Genomic DNA, 18,864 nt, shown 5'->3' with positions numbered 1-18,864 from the left:
CTTGCAGCCATGCCTGGCATCGACACTGCACAGCATTATCTAATTACAGCATCCCTTGCTCCCATCAATTTACTCAGTTCCCGAGCTTTAAAAGCACATTTTGCTTGATGCGAATGAAGTAGAATTATGATTGTCATATAGGTGTGCCGGAATCTATAAGTTATTCAACACACTGTCATCCGTTTGCTGTTCTTCTAATATTGGAAAATGAGGCGACAAATATGCGTTCTTCAAACATTACTGAAGGAAGGTATTGAGGCAAGTCCAAGGCTTTTAAATGCAGATAGCAAGCAATTTACAGCCAGTTTGTAAGTGTATTGTGTGTACGCAAGAGCTGTTTGCCATTTTGTGTTTGAATAAATATGCCGGTGTTTGCATGCTGCCTGTAAGAAGCCTGTTGCCCCATCAGTTATTGCCTCGCCTTTCAGGTGTGATTAAGAGTTGGTCACATTGAACAATCCAAATACCCTGACATCCAAGTCAGCAGCAAAACAACAAAGGATTTAAAAACGAACTAAAAGACATTGGTGTAAAATGTTCACAAAGTATGGACAAAGGAGTGTATGAAGAAGAGATCAAACGATTACTCGGTATAACAGTTGCTGAATTGACAGAAACTATTTGGTTAATTGATGAATCGCCTAAGTCATTTTTCAAGTAACAATGGCAAACATAACACAACAAACATAATCTAGGTCCCGCTTGTCAAATGTGAGGATTTGCTGCTTTTCTCCGTCTTGTACGATAGCAAACTGAATTTTATGCCATTTTATCGATCAAACATTTTCTAATTCATGCATCAGTGCAATTCTCTTTTTCAGGAATGTAAAGCCATTTTTAATGATGCTGCCATTTATTCTCAAGACTCTTTTCATCCAAAAGAGCACAAATCTTGGAGGTATTCCAGCCTCCTGTCAGCTTTCATCTCATTGCATTCATTTTGGACGATATGTAAATATGATATATGTGGATAAAGATGTCTAGTCATTCGTCAGCATGCTGAGTCAGAGACTGGCTCCAAATTGGGATATCCATCATGTAAGAGAGAAAAACACATTAATTGGATTTAAAACAAATATGGTATCGTTTGAATGATGGTGCTTAACTTCTAGGCTCTTGCTCGACCAGAAGGCAACTACAAGCTGAACTCCTGATGTTTTAATTACTTTCAAGCTAATCAAACAGGGTTTTTTCTTCTCACACTGATGTCACATTTTGGAATGATCTTATGGCCCTTCTGGTCTTTCACTTTTCCATCTTATTGGTTATAATGTCAACCAGTGACCTCCGAATCTGTCTTAATCCAACACTCTCCATTCTACAGTTTCCTTTTAACCGTAACCTTTGCTGCATTAACCTGACTTAGTTTCTCAAAGTGCATAAACCCTCTTACCTTCCAGTCTGGAGAAACACCAACCTAAGCATTGTGCCCGTGTGTGCACTGCATTTTCTGTTTTACTGAGGGAGACTTCTTCGTCTCTCAATATTGTGCATGCGTCTCCCCTGCACACTGCCAATGTACTGTACCACACACTCTTTCTCACCAATTACCTGTCTGCATCTCTCCGTCCGTGTTGTGTGATTGAGAGAGGGTGTGAGCGAAGCCAAAGGGAGGCTTGTGTCCATGTGTGTATTTATTTGTGTGTGTGTGTGTGTGTGTGAGCATACCTGCATATTGGGAGTGCATGTGTGTGTGTGTGCGTGAGAGAGAAAATGCATGTCTGCGTCTCATTCTTCTGCCTCTGTTTCCCCTCCGGATCTCATGTATAATTTATGTGCCGCTCATGAATATGCTAATTAGCCAGCGTGCAGGGAGAGGTGAGAGGGCTTCCCCTATTCTATTCTTACATTCGTCTGATGAGAGAGGGAAAGAGAGAGGGATGGAAAAGAGGGAGAGAGAGAGAGACAGAGGGAGAAACCGGGAAAGTGTGTATTGCTGCAGGAGAGGAAAGGGAATAAGTGAATGAGGGGGAAAGACGAAGGGCAGAGACGGAAAACGCTGGAAGGAGAGAATGTGGAAATACATTTATGAAATCCCCGGCGTTCGACAAATAAGCATTGTGGCAATATGGAAGGTGGCGAGCCCATGTTGTGCTATATTGTGTTGGAGACAAATGAATCACCCATGCTGAGGGGACGTGGAGAGGCGAGATTGGAAGAGGTAGTGAGAGAAAGTGGGAGATGAGAGGGGAAAGAAAAGGGAGATACAGTTGTCATTGTTCCATCAGCATTTCAGTCGCGTTTGTGAAAGGCTAGACAGGCAGGCAAATAGGGCCGTTATTCCAGTTTCAATTGCTTCTCCCATAAATAGATGATAGGTGCCAAGTTTCTGAAGAGACGCTGAAAAACACCCTTCCGAGTATCGCTCGAGACAAAAGGCAAAACGGGGGTGATGCAAGCCCCGAGCACTAATCAGATAAATTGCAGAGAAAGAGAGGTAGAAGGTAGAGAGATTAATCCAGTAGCTAACAAACTAGCAAACTAAACATCAAACGCTTCGTCTTCAAAGTTGCGTAACATGAAAAAAAACCTTTAAACCACATCAAAACCCTCACAGACAGCTGAGGGAAGATCTCACTCTCCTTTCTTCTCTCTGTCAGTCTATCTGCAAGCCTGCCCCTCTCTCTCTCTCTCTGTCTTCTTGCCTCACACTCAACCTCTCTCTCTCTCTGTCTCTGTGTCTTCTTGTCTCACTCTCAACCTCTCGCTCTCTCTGTGTGTGTGTGTGTGTGTCTTCTTGTCTCACTCTCAACCTCTCTCTCTCAACCTCTCTCTCTCTCTCTGTGTGTGTGTGTGTGTCTTCTTGTCTCACTCTCAACCTCTCTCTCTCAACCTCTCTCTCTCTCTCTCTGTGTGTGTGTGTGTGTCTTCTTGTCTCACTCTCAACCTCTCTCTCTCTCTGTGTGTGTGTGTGTCTTATTGTCTCACTCTCAACCTCTCTCTCTGTGTGTGTGTGTGTGTGTCTTCTTGTCTCACTCTCAACCTCTCTCTCTCAACCTCTCTCTCTGTGTGTGTGTGTCTTCTTGTCTCACTCTCAACCTCTCTCTCTCAACCTCTCTCTCTCTCTCTGTGTGTGTGTGTGTCTTCTTGTCTCACTCTCAACCTCTCTCTCTCAACCTCTCTCTCTCTCTGTGTGTGTGTGTGTGTGTGTCTTCTTGTCTCACTCTCAACCTCTCTCTCTCAACCTCTCTCTCTCTCTGTGTGTGTGTATCTTCTTGTCTCACTCTCAACCTCTCTCTCTCTCTCTCTGTGTGTGTGTGTGTCTTCTTGTCTCACTCTCAACCTCTCTCTCTCTCTGTGTGTGTGTGTGTCTTCTTGTCTCACTCTCAACCTCTCTCTCTCTCTGTGTGTGTGTGTGTCTTCTTGTCTCACTCTCAACCTCTCTCTCTCTGTGTGTGTGTGTGTGTGTCTTCTTGTCTCACTCTCAACCTCTCTCTCTGTGTGTGTGTGTGTGTGTCTTCTTGTCTCACTCTCAACCTCTCTCTCTTCCACTATCTCCCCTCTGGACTTCAATCATGAGGAGTGAGTCTCATGTGAAATAGTGCATGACATGCAAAGTGTGTGTGTGTGTGTGTGTGTGTGTGTGTGTTTGGACATGCATGCCAGTGCACAATGTTTGCATGAATGCAGACAGTTGAGTTTTTGCAAGTGTGTGTTTGAAGAAAAATATGGATGTGTGTGTGTGTGTGTGTGTGTGTGTGTGTGTGTGTGTGTTGTCTTCCCTCCTGGCACCCTCTGGGCAGAGAGAGCATTCCAGCGGGCAGCTCATGATTCAGCATCTGTCGCCCAGCTTATGTAAGAGAGCAGACACAGACTGACTGAGTTAACTGACTGGATGAATGAATGAATGAATGGCTGAGTTACTGACTGACTGACCAACTGACTTAGTGAACAAACTGACTGATTTACTGACTTTCAAACTGACAAAAAAACACTGGCTGACCTGACTGACCGATTAGCTGCCCAGCACAGAATGGAAAAAAATAACACTTTTAGATTATTGAATTGAAAGCTTCAAAGACACATAACCGCTTCCATCAATGCAAACATATTCTCAGTCTTAAAGAAACAGATATTGAACAACTAAGTAAAAGTAGAAAAGAACACACTGATACTACGGGTAGACTTACTGTGTGTTCAGACAATTTTAGAGGCGGCATGTTTGCATGCAAATTCTAAGGGGAAAATGCGATTAAGCGCAAATATGCCTAAGCAAGGACGCGTCCACGCAAGTTGAAAATATTTCGAATTGAACAAAAAATGGGCACGTATCCTGGGGCTTTATGAATCAGCCTTGTTAACTTACAGAGATGACGGGGGGGGGGACTATGAATACACTTTTCACTGCTGAGGTGTCCTGGTTACCCGCTCTCTTTCTACGTTCCCTGTCAATCTGAGCACCGTCAACTATCAAATAAAAAAAGGTAGTTGCATAGCTAGTCAACCCTAGAATTCCTGTGAGAATTAATCGTGATGCGTTTCTCTACCAAAACAAAAATCCTTTAAAAAAAAACAATAGTTTTGTCTCCCAAATGTATACTGGGATTTGCAAGCAAAGAGGCAGGAAAATTGAGGGGAAATGCTAAACTGTAAAACTCTGCAGAGCGAGTTGGAGGAGAGTGAGCTGCGTAAGAGTGCGGAGGAACACCAGGTAAGCTGTAGCTCTGCACCAAAACCCTTACTTGGATCGTAAAATAAAACCTGCTCCCTTGCGAAAAACCACATTATTTTACAGTTTTCTTTCTGTATTTTTCCCCCAGCTGTGATGAGAAACGATTCTTTAAAACACCATTATCTCCCAACAGTCAACACCAGTTGGCCAAGACTGAAATGCATTTGGTCCAACTTGATCCGCTTAGGTGATGTCTACACCAAACTGCAACTGAGTCAACAATTGTAATGTTGGGGCCTTCTTTTACCGACCATCTAGTTGACTCACCAGCTTAGCGATGCTGACCAACTAACCGGTCATGCTCTGGACATGACAACTGTCATGCTAACTGACTCACTGACGCTGGATGACTGATAGGTCTGATTAAACATTTGATTGGCTGGCTGCCTGTCTGGCTGGAGTCAGGCAAGCAACATAGAGAGAGAGAGAGAGTAAGAAGAGACGGGAGCACAGAGGCAAACCAGAGTTCATTACAGTAAACTTGGAGAGGCAGTGGTGACAGGCTGAGAGAGAGAGAGAGAGAGAGAGAGAGAGAGAGAGAGAGAGAGAAAGAGAGAGAGAGAGTGCAGAGACGAGAAGAAATTGAGAGTGGCGTGAAAACCCCATGCAAATAGATGCAGTTACCTAGATGGGCTGCTCCTTATACAGACACAATAGAATAGAATCACAAAATGGAGAGTAGCAGGTAAATACACACTCACACAGAGAATAAAAACATTCACAGCGGAGGTGCACATGCGCGCACATGAGTGTGAGGGTTTTTTTATCCCGGGCTGAAGGTTGTCAGTGGCCGGGAGCACATAGGACAGACCGGACAGAGGGGGAGAGTAAAGTTGTGTGTCTACATGTGTTGCAAGAAAGCAAAGAGAAAGACAGTAAGAAAAGAAAGATCAACAAGAAATGAAGAATGCCGAAGGAAACTGGAAAGAGGAGATATCGTTCAGCAGCGTGACCTTCAGCGTCTGGCTGTGGGGAGGATCAACCTCTGGGAGACATGGGTAGCTTGGCAAAGTCACCCTTACACAGGGCTCACTGTCAGACGGGGTCAGGCCAAACACACACACACACACACACACACACACACACACACACACACACACACACACACACACACACACACACACACACACACACACACACACACACACACACACACACACACACACACACACACACACACACACTCTCTCTCACAGAAGCACCTCACACCCAGAGCCAGCCTGCAGCAGATACTCAGCCAATAGATATGAGGTGCAATAACACCCGATGTGAGTGGGTTCCTCTCGTCGCTTTACAAAAGAACACACCTCAAACAACACGCGCACACATGTACACACCGCGCTCTCCAGTTCGCACATCTCACTTTAGTGGCCACAGACAGAGGGAGGAGGAGGACTGAAAATAGAGGAGGAGGGGGTGACAGTGGGGGGGGTGAGAGAGAGAGGTGTCGCCTCTCCTCACTGATCCCTTATGCTAAGAGGGATTTGCATACATTTTTAATCAAAGCAAATTAGATCATAACCAAATTAAATCACGCTTTCCAGCCGCCCCCTTCTCTGTCTGCCTCCTGTTCCATCCACCCACCTATTCCTCATCATTTAATTATAGTCACTAATAGGTATGGTTAGACAAAAAAAAAAAAAAAAAACTCTGCACACATTGCTAATTGACAAAAACATATGTGGAATATGGCTTTGCGTCCGCTAAATTTAATATATATTAATCTCGTAAGAATGAAACAAGGAAACTGGATTTCAACACGCAGTATGCACAACTAATTTTACATTAGTCGTCTTTGCAGTGTTCAGTGTCAACTGTCAAACGTGTACCAACAAACACATAGCAATAAATCAAAGTGAAACACACACACAAGCAAGCATGCACGTTGGCTTACAAAACAGTCACCCACCACAGAAACTAGACACCTCCTCCCACATTCCTCTCTACACCCTATGCTGCTTAACAGATTGGTATCGGCCCCCATTGCTGGCTTTTGCCCATTACACAATGACTTCCTACTGTTGTCCGATAACTCAATCACAACCGTACTGTTGGCAATCATCATGAGGTCCACCTCCTCACCGGTCCAAACACTTTGCTTCAAACACAGTTTGTCTCGATTTGATCCCTGAGATAAAATAAATCCTCGTGCACAAATCTAACTGCACAAGTATGTGCAGGTTCAAACACACACCTACAGTACATGTATGCACAAACACACACACACACACATGTATGTGCAGGTTTAAGTGCGGTCTGTTCTTTCTTTCGCTGTCACACAGACACACACACACACACACACAGATGCCTACAGGCCTATTTGAGATGCAGACTCTCGTGTCCCAGTAAATGATATTAAAAGTCATATCATGAATAAATCAGCAGCCTGGGCCCCAACGTCTCCTCCATGACACATTCACATACAGTAGGCAGAGGTAGAGGAAGATAGAGAGGGAAGCACAAGGACGCCATCACGTAGAGCACAATGCATACAAACACACTGAATACACTCATACTGTAAGAAAGGGCTGCGACTGACAGTTTGTTTTGTCTGACAAACGGTTCAAAACCAAAATACAGTTTACTGTCATAAGATCAAGAAGCTGGAAACTGGAAACTATGAATTTTTGGCAATTTTGCTTGAAAAATGACATGTATTTAGCATCAACAATATGCTTGCAAAGCACCTCATACCACTGCTTTAGCTTGTGATAGCATAGTGAAATATATATATATATATATATATACGTGTGTGTGTGTGTGTGTGTGTGTGTATGTTCCAACTGGCAGTAGTTTAGTATCAAAACACAGGTTCATATGAGTCACGCCTCGTTACATATGAACAGAACAACCAAAAAGACATCGATGTAGAGTCTGCCAAAACATTCATTAACAAGTTAAACTCACCTGGAGACCAGCTTCTGCTGCTTTAAGCCATTTTTGAGTTCCATTAAGATGAAGTTCCTGGAGGCACTTTCGGCCCATTTCAATTCTGACCTGAGGGAGAAATATGAGACACAAATCCTGGGGCTATAAACAGTAATTTCCACAGTATATTTAAAAAGAGCACAAACACTTAGGAGGCCTTGTAGATTAAAGAAGAAGAAGAGGGGGAAATGCTTAAATCGAGGCATTTTAACTGTGAGCGCTGACTCCAATGCTTAAGGGCGTGATTAGCAAAGCAGCAGAGGCTTCATATAGAAATGTTAAGTCTCAGTCTTGCTCAATTTTAGACTGGCTTCAGAGCAGGTGGTGCCACACACTGCTGGGTCAACGAGACAATCTGCGCTCATGCTGAAAGCATACCTCTCATTTGAAGCTTCATAAGTGTATTTCATTTTGAATTAGCGTTCAATGACAGATCACAATAGTGTTGGATGTTGGTAAAGTTGTAATGATTTGAGGCTGTGAGATCCTTGTTGTGTCAACAAGCTTGCTTTTGTGGTTAACAGTAGCTAAATCGAGTTTGTTACCGGTCCCACAAATATCAAGCCAACTGCGCATCCAGTTGTTGTTTTTTCCCCCCCTCCACGTGTCGATGCACAGGTAAGCGAACTCGGTGCGAAGTACGTGGTGGGTCGTTCAGGGAACCTGGGAATGTGTAGAATCCCCAGCAAATGCACACTGTAATCTTCTTCTTGTTTGTTAGTTGTGGTTTGCATCCACAGCCTGACATAACAGCTTGTAATATGCAGAAGAGCTGGAGCAATTAGTTGATTAATCAATTAGTTCATCGACAGAAACTGATTTGTCAAATTAAATTGGTTTCAGCTTCTCAAATGTGAGAATGTGCAGCTTTTATTTTCTTAAAGGGCCAGCGTTTAGCATTTAAGGGGAGCTTTTAGCAGAAATAATATGTCATATTATTAAGTGTGTTTTCTTTAGTTTATAATCACCTGAACCCCCCACTAATATTCTATATCATCGTAATCTTGTCCACAGAGACAGTACATATTACTGTTTACCTCTTTAAGTAGTAGCATGTTAATGTAAATATAAAAATGTACTGGCATTAAAACAAAACAAAAAAAGTACTGACCAAGTTATTTTTTAGCTGCAAAAAAAAAAGTGACTTGTTCCTAAATATAGTTCTGATTCAATCTTTAATTTGTGCCGGTGCTGAATATGAACGATGCTCTAAGAAATCAGAAAAGCAGTCCTCAGTTATTATGACTAAATGCTTTAAGAGTAAATGCAGTCACATGTTGTTTTGTGGAGGGTTTGTGTCGAGTAAATAAGTCTCTATTAAAATAAAGTGAGTATTTAGATTTGAACTAATACAGCAAATCCTACCACATGAGTCAACTGTAATGAGTGTGTTTACTTGATCTGCTATTGACACTGACATTTCCAGTCGTGCACACACAGCATTGAGTGACTTCTTCAGTTTGGTAATAGCATGTCTTCTTCTAGGGGGAATGTAGGTGTCAAGGAGAAGCGTATTGTTGAGGTGTCACGATATCCGTCTTTATAAAGGTAATATTAAAACAAAGACATTTCCTGGTTAGTCATTACAGGAGAGATTGGCTCCTCGGGTGATAAATCAAGTAAAATAAAACACAAATTACTTGTGAATCCAGTGCAACACTCCTTATTCACTTTGCGTCTTTATTATGCATCATATTGTACACTGTCAGTTTCTGTTTTAGTGTCCAATGTGTGTGTAGAGACTCAAATGATGAGCATCATGTGAGTTTTAACTCTGGCATTTTGTTGTTGCTTTTGTTACACTCATGAAATAAGTTGTTTCCTCTGTCAGCACCTAGGTGGTGTTTTCAATTTGTGCTCTACATTTTCTTTATTTCAGAAAAATATGATTCATTCCATCAGTATAAAGGTGATAGGCCAAGTATTGGTAAAAGTACAACACGTACTTCTAGCTCAGATTCTATACGTAACAGTTACAGAATCTTGCAGCAAAATATCTGAGAGGTTTTACAATGAGTTTGAGAGAAGAAGTCCATTGGGAGATATGTGTACTGTATGGTAAGGTGTGTGTGTATGTGTGTTTGTGTGTAAAAGAGAGAGAGTGTTGAGTGGCGCAGAGAGCAGGGAGTCGGCTGATGGGCAAAGGCATTCTGCCTGCAGGTTCAATCTGCCCGCGAGTCAGGCATCAAACTTTCACATCCACACATCAATTATTCAGCTCTCCACATTGTCAGAGTGTTAGCATGCCACAGTGGCAGACGACAAACCTGGGTGAGGAGGGAGAAGGAAATCGGAGGACAGGGGAGGGAGGGAGACAGAGGGGAGGGTAAAAAGAGACTGATGATTTGAGAGCTGGATGGAGAGACTATGGCCCGTATGAAAGAAGACACGATGGAGGTTGAAGGGCTACGAAAGAGGAAAAATGGAAAATGGAAGAAAATGGTGACTTTTGGAAGAGCCGTATATATCACTTTGGAGGTGAGAAATGATAGCTTACTGTCTAACTCAGGCTTACCAAGACGTAACATTTTCTACATTTATCATTTTACTGAGTAATTTCTTTTTACGCATTGCCATTTTTACTTTTTATTGGGGCGGAACATGATTCATTCATTGTATGTGCACATTACGATAGCTGAGGGTTCACATATGTCATCGTATGTTATAGTTTGCACATGTTGCATTCTCATCACAAACAAACTGCACCACATTTTGCCTGAAAGTTAACTGATACCAGGAGGCGCACCGTGGCACAGAGAGAAAACACTCACCGAAGACTGCAGAGGCATAATGAAGGTTCAATTACTGAAAACGGCTGGCTAAATACTGCATTCATGTGAAAACGTCCTGGTATGAAACACACAGGCTTTTGGGTGTGTAATTATGTGTTTTCACAGTTTTATACTTCAACAGTTTTACGATCATTTATATTGACAAACATCATATGTGTAATGCATGGCACAATTCAAACAGGATAAACAAATGATTTGCTATATGTTATATTAGATGCAACTATTTACATCCAGATGTCAAGGTATCCAGAGGAATATTAGATTAATGTTTACATGTTATACAGCTACTGGAACATAACCAAGGTAAGTGGGCTAGCCTAATGGTAGCTTAACAGATGCACTCTATATAGTCCACCCACACAGGTGTTTTTCCTGATATTGTCTGATTAAACCCCTGGACTGTATCGTTGTGTTTAAATAGCTCCCACAGTATTTTGTTGCACCTGTTAGGCCAGAACAACTAACACCGTTTTCATGGAGTTTTGTCACATGAATTAATTCCCAGCTCAGATGCATACTGTATAAGAGTATGTATACTGTATATGTATTCACCTGTATAAGATTTGCTTTGCCTCAATGCAACAGACATTTAAGGCATACAACAACATATTAAAATATAACCGTATTTTGAAAAATAAGGAAAAAAGGGAGAGAGCATACAGAGGAATGTGAATATATAAGTACAAGCTTACAGTAGTCTACTGTTCATATGTCTACATGAAACGTTCAGAATGTGGTAACATAAATGGAAAAAGAAAGCTGAAAGAGGCAAAGAGGCAAAGAGGAGAAAATGGAAAGTTAATAGACACCAGGAAAGTGTAGAACCTATCATTTGTCCCTCTTTTGCTGGCTGTCTCCTCCCATGCCCCAACTTACTCCTGCAGCTCACTTTATTCATTTTCTCACACTCACCTGTTAAGAAAAGTATGGCTGATTTGGACTCTCACAAATTATAATGTGACATTTGGTGGAAAACGCATTGCAGATGCCGATGAGGCAGATAATGAGATTTAAAGGGGCCTAACACAGCTGGAGTGGTCCAGAATGGCTTTCCACTGCTCTACAATTGACTGCATGGCTGACCCCGATGTCAGCTTGTGTCACTCATCATCTGGAAAAGGGCAAAACTGAGCACAGGCACTCCATTGAAAACTAAGATATTTTATTTTCTGACAGAGTGAGCTGCTTCTCTGAGCTACACCCCGAATTGTTCCACAGTGCAGTTTGAGAACGACGCCAGGCTTTTCAGCTGATCATGCACAAACACACGTGTACGCTAACAGTCGAGAGCATCTGCACATGAGAGCACACACACACGCACACACAGCATGCGCTCACACACACTCGCACACAGGCACGATTTCCCACTTGTGTGTGAGCCATCGGAGAGAGCAGGGAGACGACTGACAGCCAAGGCAAAGTGCTGATGGTAAGCAACATTCTCCTGGAATTCTCGAAAGCCGGGACAGGAGGTGTGTTTGTGTTTTGTGTGTGTGTGTGTGTGTGTGTGTGTGTGTGTGCGTGTGTGTGTGTGTGCGTGTGCGTGAGAGTGTGTGTGTGTTTGCCAGATTTTCACACACTGGGGCAGGGCTTTACATTTATCATAGTTTTACTACTTAGATAAATGTATTGACATATATTTTTTTACAATATTCATATAAAATTGTCAAAATAGCTGCTTGGTGTCATTTGAAATAAAAAAATAAAAAATAGTTTAGATAAAAGGTTATATTGTAATTCCACAGTGACAGCGGGCCTCCGTCCGTTCTCTACCATTGGCCTTTAAACATCTCCTCCGAAGCTGCAGGGCACGTTAGTGACCTCTCCATCCCTGTGCTCCCTCTAAAGACACGCAAACACACATACACGTTTGTATAATTACACTTGTGAAGACCTTCACAGACTAACCTCTGACCCTGACCTCCACACAACAAACAAACAAATTTCCCCCTGGGGATGAATAAAGTATACATCTATCTATCTATCTATCTATCTATCACACACTGCACTACACCACCTGATGATAAGGTGAAGCACCTGCTGGATAATTGACTCCAACTAAGTTTTTTGAACAGATCGGTGGAGTCAGTGTGGAGCCCTGTTTGATAACCTAACTGATAGAGAGTCTGTGGGTGTCTCCACTTAATCGCCCTCCTGAACTCCTGACCTTCTTTGAAAAGCCATATTGTCATTGTTCAAATGTGATCCGCCTATTTCTTTTTAATGACGCATTTCTACAATATTAGCACATGGCAAATGTAGAGTGGGCAATTTTTTGGTTTATGTTAAACAACTACGCTTTTTGTTTTCTTGCTAAGTTGGATGAGAAGATCAATATGACTCCAATGTCGGTACTATTAATTTGTAGCTACAGTCAATCGCCGGTTAGCTTACCTCAGCTCAAGCACTGAGATCAGGAAAACAGCTAATCGGGGTCTGTCCAGATGTTACAAAATCCACCTACTAGCTCAAGCTCACCAGGTACGTTAACATCTTTAATTTGTATTAAAAGCAAAGTGTATAAGCAGCAGTGTTACTGGGGATCACGGGCAGGACAATTTCCTTTTAGTTGCAGTAACTTCCTATAGTCTTTGCACATAACCCCCTGTAACACTGAAACTTGTCTTTTTTACACTCAGACTAATCGCTTCCTGTCTGTGCCAAGCTAAGCTAACCGACTTCTGGTGGCTGCTTCATATTTATGTCATACAGACATGACAGTATCAAATTTCTCATAAAGCTCTCAGTATAAAACGAATAAGCGTTTTTTTCTCCCCTAAAACATCGAACTATCCCTTTAAGGAAGGATCATGGTTTCAGTTAAAAAGCCAAGATGAATTATTGGTCTGGGTCTTGGCCATGGAAGTCAGACACATTACACACCTATCCACTTCGCTGACCTCCACACCCTTTCTTTCCACCTTGCTACATAACAGACAAACTACTTCCAGCATTGTGAATGAACTTTGGCATTGGACGTGAATCGCTAGCTGCAGATTCAATATGAACATCACCTCTACGGATACTGGGCCAGTATACTCATGCAAAATGGCAGATTTGCAACCAAAACAATATGTAGCATTTTAGTGTGATTGTGGCTGGTGGTCAGAAGTTGTGAAAATGTTCCCACAGCCTGTATTTGCCACCCACTACACTGTCGCCTAAATTGGTCAACAATGTTTCCGGTTTACTACTTCCTCTCTCAACACATTCTTGCCCACCATGACTCCTCGCCACTATGATGCCCCTCCTAATGTGGAATGTTAAACATGGAGACTAAAAGAAAAAACGAAACCACAACCTCAACCTAGCAATAAAATAGTCCCCAAGTAAGGGCAATTTAGTTTTCAAAGATTTTTCATATATTTCTGTCCTTGTCCGCCGTCTGGATATTTTGTGATCACAAGAATACAAACACAGAAAAGCAAGAAAGACCACACACATCAAACCATATAAGTATTCTCTCTTCTTCTCACGTTCAGATAATAATCCTATATGTTCACTTTTGCCTCTTCCCTCCGTCCCACACACACAAACGCACACACTGACCGACTAGGCTGACCGATCATGTCCATTGGACCATCCCTGATATACCTAGTGTGCAGCGGGGCTTGTGCATGCCAACACGGTGTCTGCATGCAATCTTGATCTCGAGTCACTCAAGCAGGCAGACAGAGGACGTGAGGAATAGTGGAGAGGAGAGGGAGAATGAGAGGGGGGGGGGGGGGCCACCACAGAGATCATCTATATTTCATAGACCTCTCAATTAGTGTCAGTGTTCCCAGGTGGGAGGTTGGGGAGCAGTCCCAGTCTACTTGGCCTGCTCGCCTGCTCTCGCCTCGCCTGTACCATCGAACCCCTTACCTTCCCCCTCCTCCAATGTACACAATAGTAATCTGATTTAAGTTCACTTTGGGGCTTTTCAAATCATAATGAACGAGATGCCATTGGGGATTCCTGACAGTTTGATCTGATATAATTTCCTAAATGTGATAATGGTGTTATTCTAAATGTGCGACCGTGGAAGATACATTTTTTTAAAAGTCCCACGGGATGCCACGTTCAAGTCAGACGTTTATATTTATCATGGTTTTCACGGTGAACAGATGGTGGGGTAGGCTTGTCATAAAACATTAAATGGTGACAAAAGAATGTGTAAAACTACATCAAAAACAACAATCCCAGATTAGCCCATCTGCATGTTTTCAAATCTCATTATCGCAAGACTTAAGTGATGTGTAAATTTATAGTTCAAGGTACGAAAAGCTGAACATTTTTGGGTGATGTAGAATGGTTCAAATGATCTGGATTAGCACCCCCTACCACTACCATTCTAAGTATACCTCCTATGTCAACATCCCACCTCCAAGACTGTGAGGATAGTTACGTAATTTTACCATCAGAGCCAGACAACTCGACTCATTCATTGGATCGATCCCTCCTGATCCATATTAGACTATATGAATAACATACTACATTATTTCTAATTAACTGATTTATACTGACCGACAAACAATTATATATTCTAAGTGGCAGCTTTAGGCAACAGTGGCATGAGTTTAAGCATGCTGAGGTTAATAACTTTTTGTGATTTCAAATCCAACCAAGGCATGTCTTTCAAATTTAATTGGTAATAAGAAACTGCTAAGATCACATGTTGCTGTAAGAAATCCCAGCTGGTGACTTTGGTTTAGGTTAAGAGACACGAGAAGAACAATAATGATGAAGATCATGTAACCGACATGAGGACAAAGGTGAAATAAATCCTGTTTTGGGCTATTTTTGTAATCTTGTGGCTTTGTGGTTGCACACAATGATAGTGATCCAAAGTGCAAGGCCTTACGTTTATGCAAGAGCTTGCAAATGGTTGAGTTTCAGTTTCGGTTTTATGTTTTTGTAAACCAAAAAACGATTTGCGTGCAATGCAGGAACATTTGTGAGTCAGGCCTCTCATATGTTCATGAACTGGAGGCAAGTATGGTATTTTTTTGATTAGTCAAAAAGGGGAAATTATCTCATTTGAAACAACAGTTTGCATGTTGCAAATTTGATACAACAGGCCCGGGTAAGTTCTTGTTAGCTATGTGATTTTCATCATCTCACATCAGGTTGGGGCATTGTTTTTTTTCCAGTTTAAACTTCAAGTTACTGGTTTGTGGTCTGAGGGACGTAAACAAAGCGAGAAGCTAACAGAAATACTTCCATATACTGATTAGAGAAGATGGTGGATGGTGGAGAGACTAATGAAGCAACAGAGCGACACATTGCTGTGCGTTCTCATGTACACTAGCATCCTGGTTATTATTCTTCTCTTGTTTTCAAATAAACTGGCTCACTGCTGCATGTTACACTGTCTGCTGGATATTTCTCCTCTCTAGCATTGGAAAACGAGAGCTCAAAGTGAAACCCAATTTATCCACCACATTTTCACAGCTTCACTTTCACTTCAGCATGGAGATTATCATTATATCATCTGTCATAAGATTTTTTTTTTCTGAGTAAGTACTCCATTACTCCAGTCACCTGTGCAGAGAGCAGATAGTGCAGGGACCTGGATAAAGTGTATATATCCCACAGTATCCCAGTTTCCATTGGAGTAATCCAGCGAGTATTTGGGTGTCTCAAATCAGGGTTATGATTTTATCCAGGTCTCTGAAGATAGAATACAATGCACATAAACAGCATGCTACAACATTCTGATCATAATTGAGATATGAGGGCATGCAAATGTACAAAAACAGATATGATGTGCAGAGTGTGGGAAAAGAAGGAGATGTTAAAAAACACAGAGCAGGCAAAGAGTCTATTTTCTGTCATGTACTGTAAAATGTGTACTCACACAAAGAGCACATTTGACTTTAAGCATCAGGCTCTATCTCAGTAAGCCCCGCTTTTTGCCATCTCCATGAGGGGAATCGACTCTGTCTTACCCTTTCCTCTCTTTCTCCTTCTTAACCCAGCTGGAAGCTCCAGCTGCTAGGTTATGGCTTGTCTGATGCTCCCCTGTGGCTCATTTAACCAGGGAAGGAAGCAGAGGAGAGGAGAGGAGAGGAGAGGAGAGGAGAGGAGGAATGAGAGCTCAGACTTTGGTCAAAAGCTGACAATGATACATTTACATGCACATAAGAAACCTGATTATTGGGTGAAATCGGGTTACTGTGCCCATGGAAACGGATTTCTTTGAACTTTTCGGTATTAGTCAGACTTTGGACTCAATCACTTTGGATCCAAGGACACATCTCTATGAGTAATGATGATTCCTTTTATCCCGCCAGTGCTGCACAGTGATACTCTCGCTTTCTAAAGTCAAATATACACATTTACTTAAAAGAAAATCCCCGTTAAGCATAATGGGCAAAAACAAAATCTGGTTTCTCCAGTACAAATCCATCGGTATTAACCGAATTTAGCAGACTAGGTTTCTGGTGATGTGGCATTCAAGAAAATCTACAGACAGCTGAGACTATCCAGGTAACTAAAGTGCACAGAATGAGAGCGAGAGGGGGCAAGTGGTCTCTGAAGGGAGAGATAAACATTGTGAGTAGTTGGGCTGGGAGAAAAGGGAGTTCAGTGCTATGAAGGGTTTACTCTTAGTTAAATTGGTGGCCATGGGGGTTAAAGGTCAAACCTAAAGGCCAATAGTGATTGGTTCCCCTGAGGAAGGTCACAACACAGATCTGCCCTTAAGCCCATCCATGCATTTACTTTCCCTCGTTCTCCGTCTCTACACACACTGCAGAGCGACCTTGAGAAAGCCTGCTTAGTTTCTTGCTTTTCTTTTTTTGTGTGCTAGAATCCTTCCCCCTAACTCACCGAACAATTGCTGCTATGGGAAGCTCAGAAATAAAGGAATCTCCAATTTCTGCTTCGTGAAGAGACCCAGTGCTGTAGGAGACTGTGTGTGTGTGTGTGTGTGTGTGTGTCTGTGGTGAACCTTGGGTTAGGGCCCCTTCCTCTTTTTTTTGATGCACAAGGTAGCTGATACAGCTTCAGTGAATACTTCAGGGTATGCCCTGGGCTAAGCTTAGCATGGGCTGGGAATTTGGAAGGAACGCAAAGGTCAGAGGGCTAAGTGTGTGTAGGGTTTTGAGTGAGTGAGAGTGTGTGTGTGGGCGTGTGTGTGTGTGTGTGTGTGTGTGTGTGTGTGTGTGTGTGTGTGTTTCGGTGCTGCTGATGAAAGCAGAGATTAAGTGCATTTGGTCCGAAGACGGGAACTGACCCAGCAACTGTTTAGTTGATGAAACTGATTGTTACAACTTGTTGTTTTTTTTACATAATTGTGGCCATCATTTCTGTCGATTGTGACATTGTTATACTTGGTTAGTTGATAGCAGAGATCTGGAACCATAAAGCTGACAGGGAAGGAAACATGAGCAGTCAAATGATCAGATTGCAAACACGCCAATAGTTAAGCCAGATTTGAAGATAAAACGGAAAGTGAGCTAAACTGTCGGCATTATTCCTCATTACAGAGGAAAACAAAAATGTGTACACAACTATGGCAAGTACGTATATGTCAAGGTGGACTCTTATTCCCTTAAATAAATTGAATACTTTCACTTCTTCAGGACCCCTAAAAGATGTTCAAATAAAACAATACTGCTCACCAATCATGTCCATAACACTGCTTTATTTCAAGGGGTCTCAAGTCAACACTTTGGGAACCACTGATGTATATAATGGAGAGTTTAATTTGACAGATTGCCTTATTTTTTTGTTTGTTTGATTATCTGAATGCTTGTTTCTTCCCTTGTCTGACTTCTTTGCATTGTTGCTGAATTCCCACATTTCAGCAATTACATTTTTTAGGAAAATATTACTATTACTAATAGAAAAGATAAAGATAAACTCCAAAAATAAGATCCAAGTTGTAATAAACCATATTTATCTTTAAGTATTTTCCATCATTTCCGATGCTTTCACTTTGAACTAAGTAAGTTTAAGAAGCTGTTTGTAAAAATATGCTTCTTTGTTTGAATTTGTCTAGGGTGGTTTATAAAAGTCACACAAGTGCTTTGCGGTTATAGAAGAAAACTATCTGATATGAGCGCAGGCCATTTGACTTTGCCGCACACCGAAGTGCACATCATCTGACCCTCATGATGCCTAATGGACTGACAGAGCACATAGCCCAACAGTGACTTAAGCAAGTGAAACGGATCTAAGTGTAGATCCTTACCCTCATGGCAATGTCAGGGTGTAGTCCCACCTTCAGCACTGATTTGAAGCCAAACGCGGTGCAGGCGTAGACGAGCTGCCTTGGCTGTGAGGCAACGGGAGCGCTGATCTGAGAGCAATCTCGGAGGCCGGCTGAGGAAAGCTGCAGCTCTGGGCTCTGGTGAATAGTGAGAAATTAATTAAGAGTGAAACAGCAGCAGGAGGGAAGATGAGAGGGAGGGCGGCAGAGGGGCTGAAGGAGAGAGGGAGCATGAGAGAGGGAGAGAAAAGAGAGAGAAGGAGCCCCAGGGAGTG

Source organism: Anarhichas minor, unplaced genomic scaffold (assembly GCF_050575085.1).
Source record: "Anarhichas minor isolate MPS153535 unplaced genomic scaffold, ASM5057508v1 ptg000035l, whole genome shotgun sequence".
NCBI classification, from domain to species: Eukaryota; Metazoa; Chordata; class Actinopteri; order Perciformes; family Anarhichadidae; genus Anarhichas; species Anarhichas minor.
Note: the sequence above shows the minus strand (reverse complement) of the source record.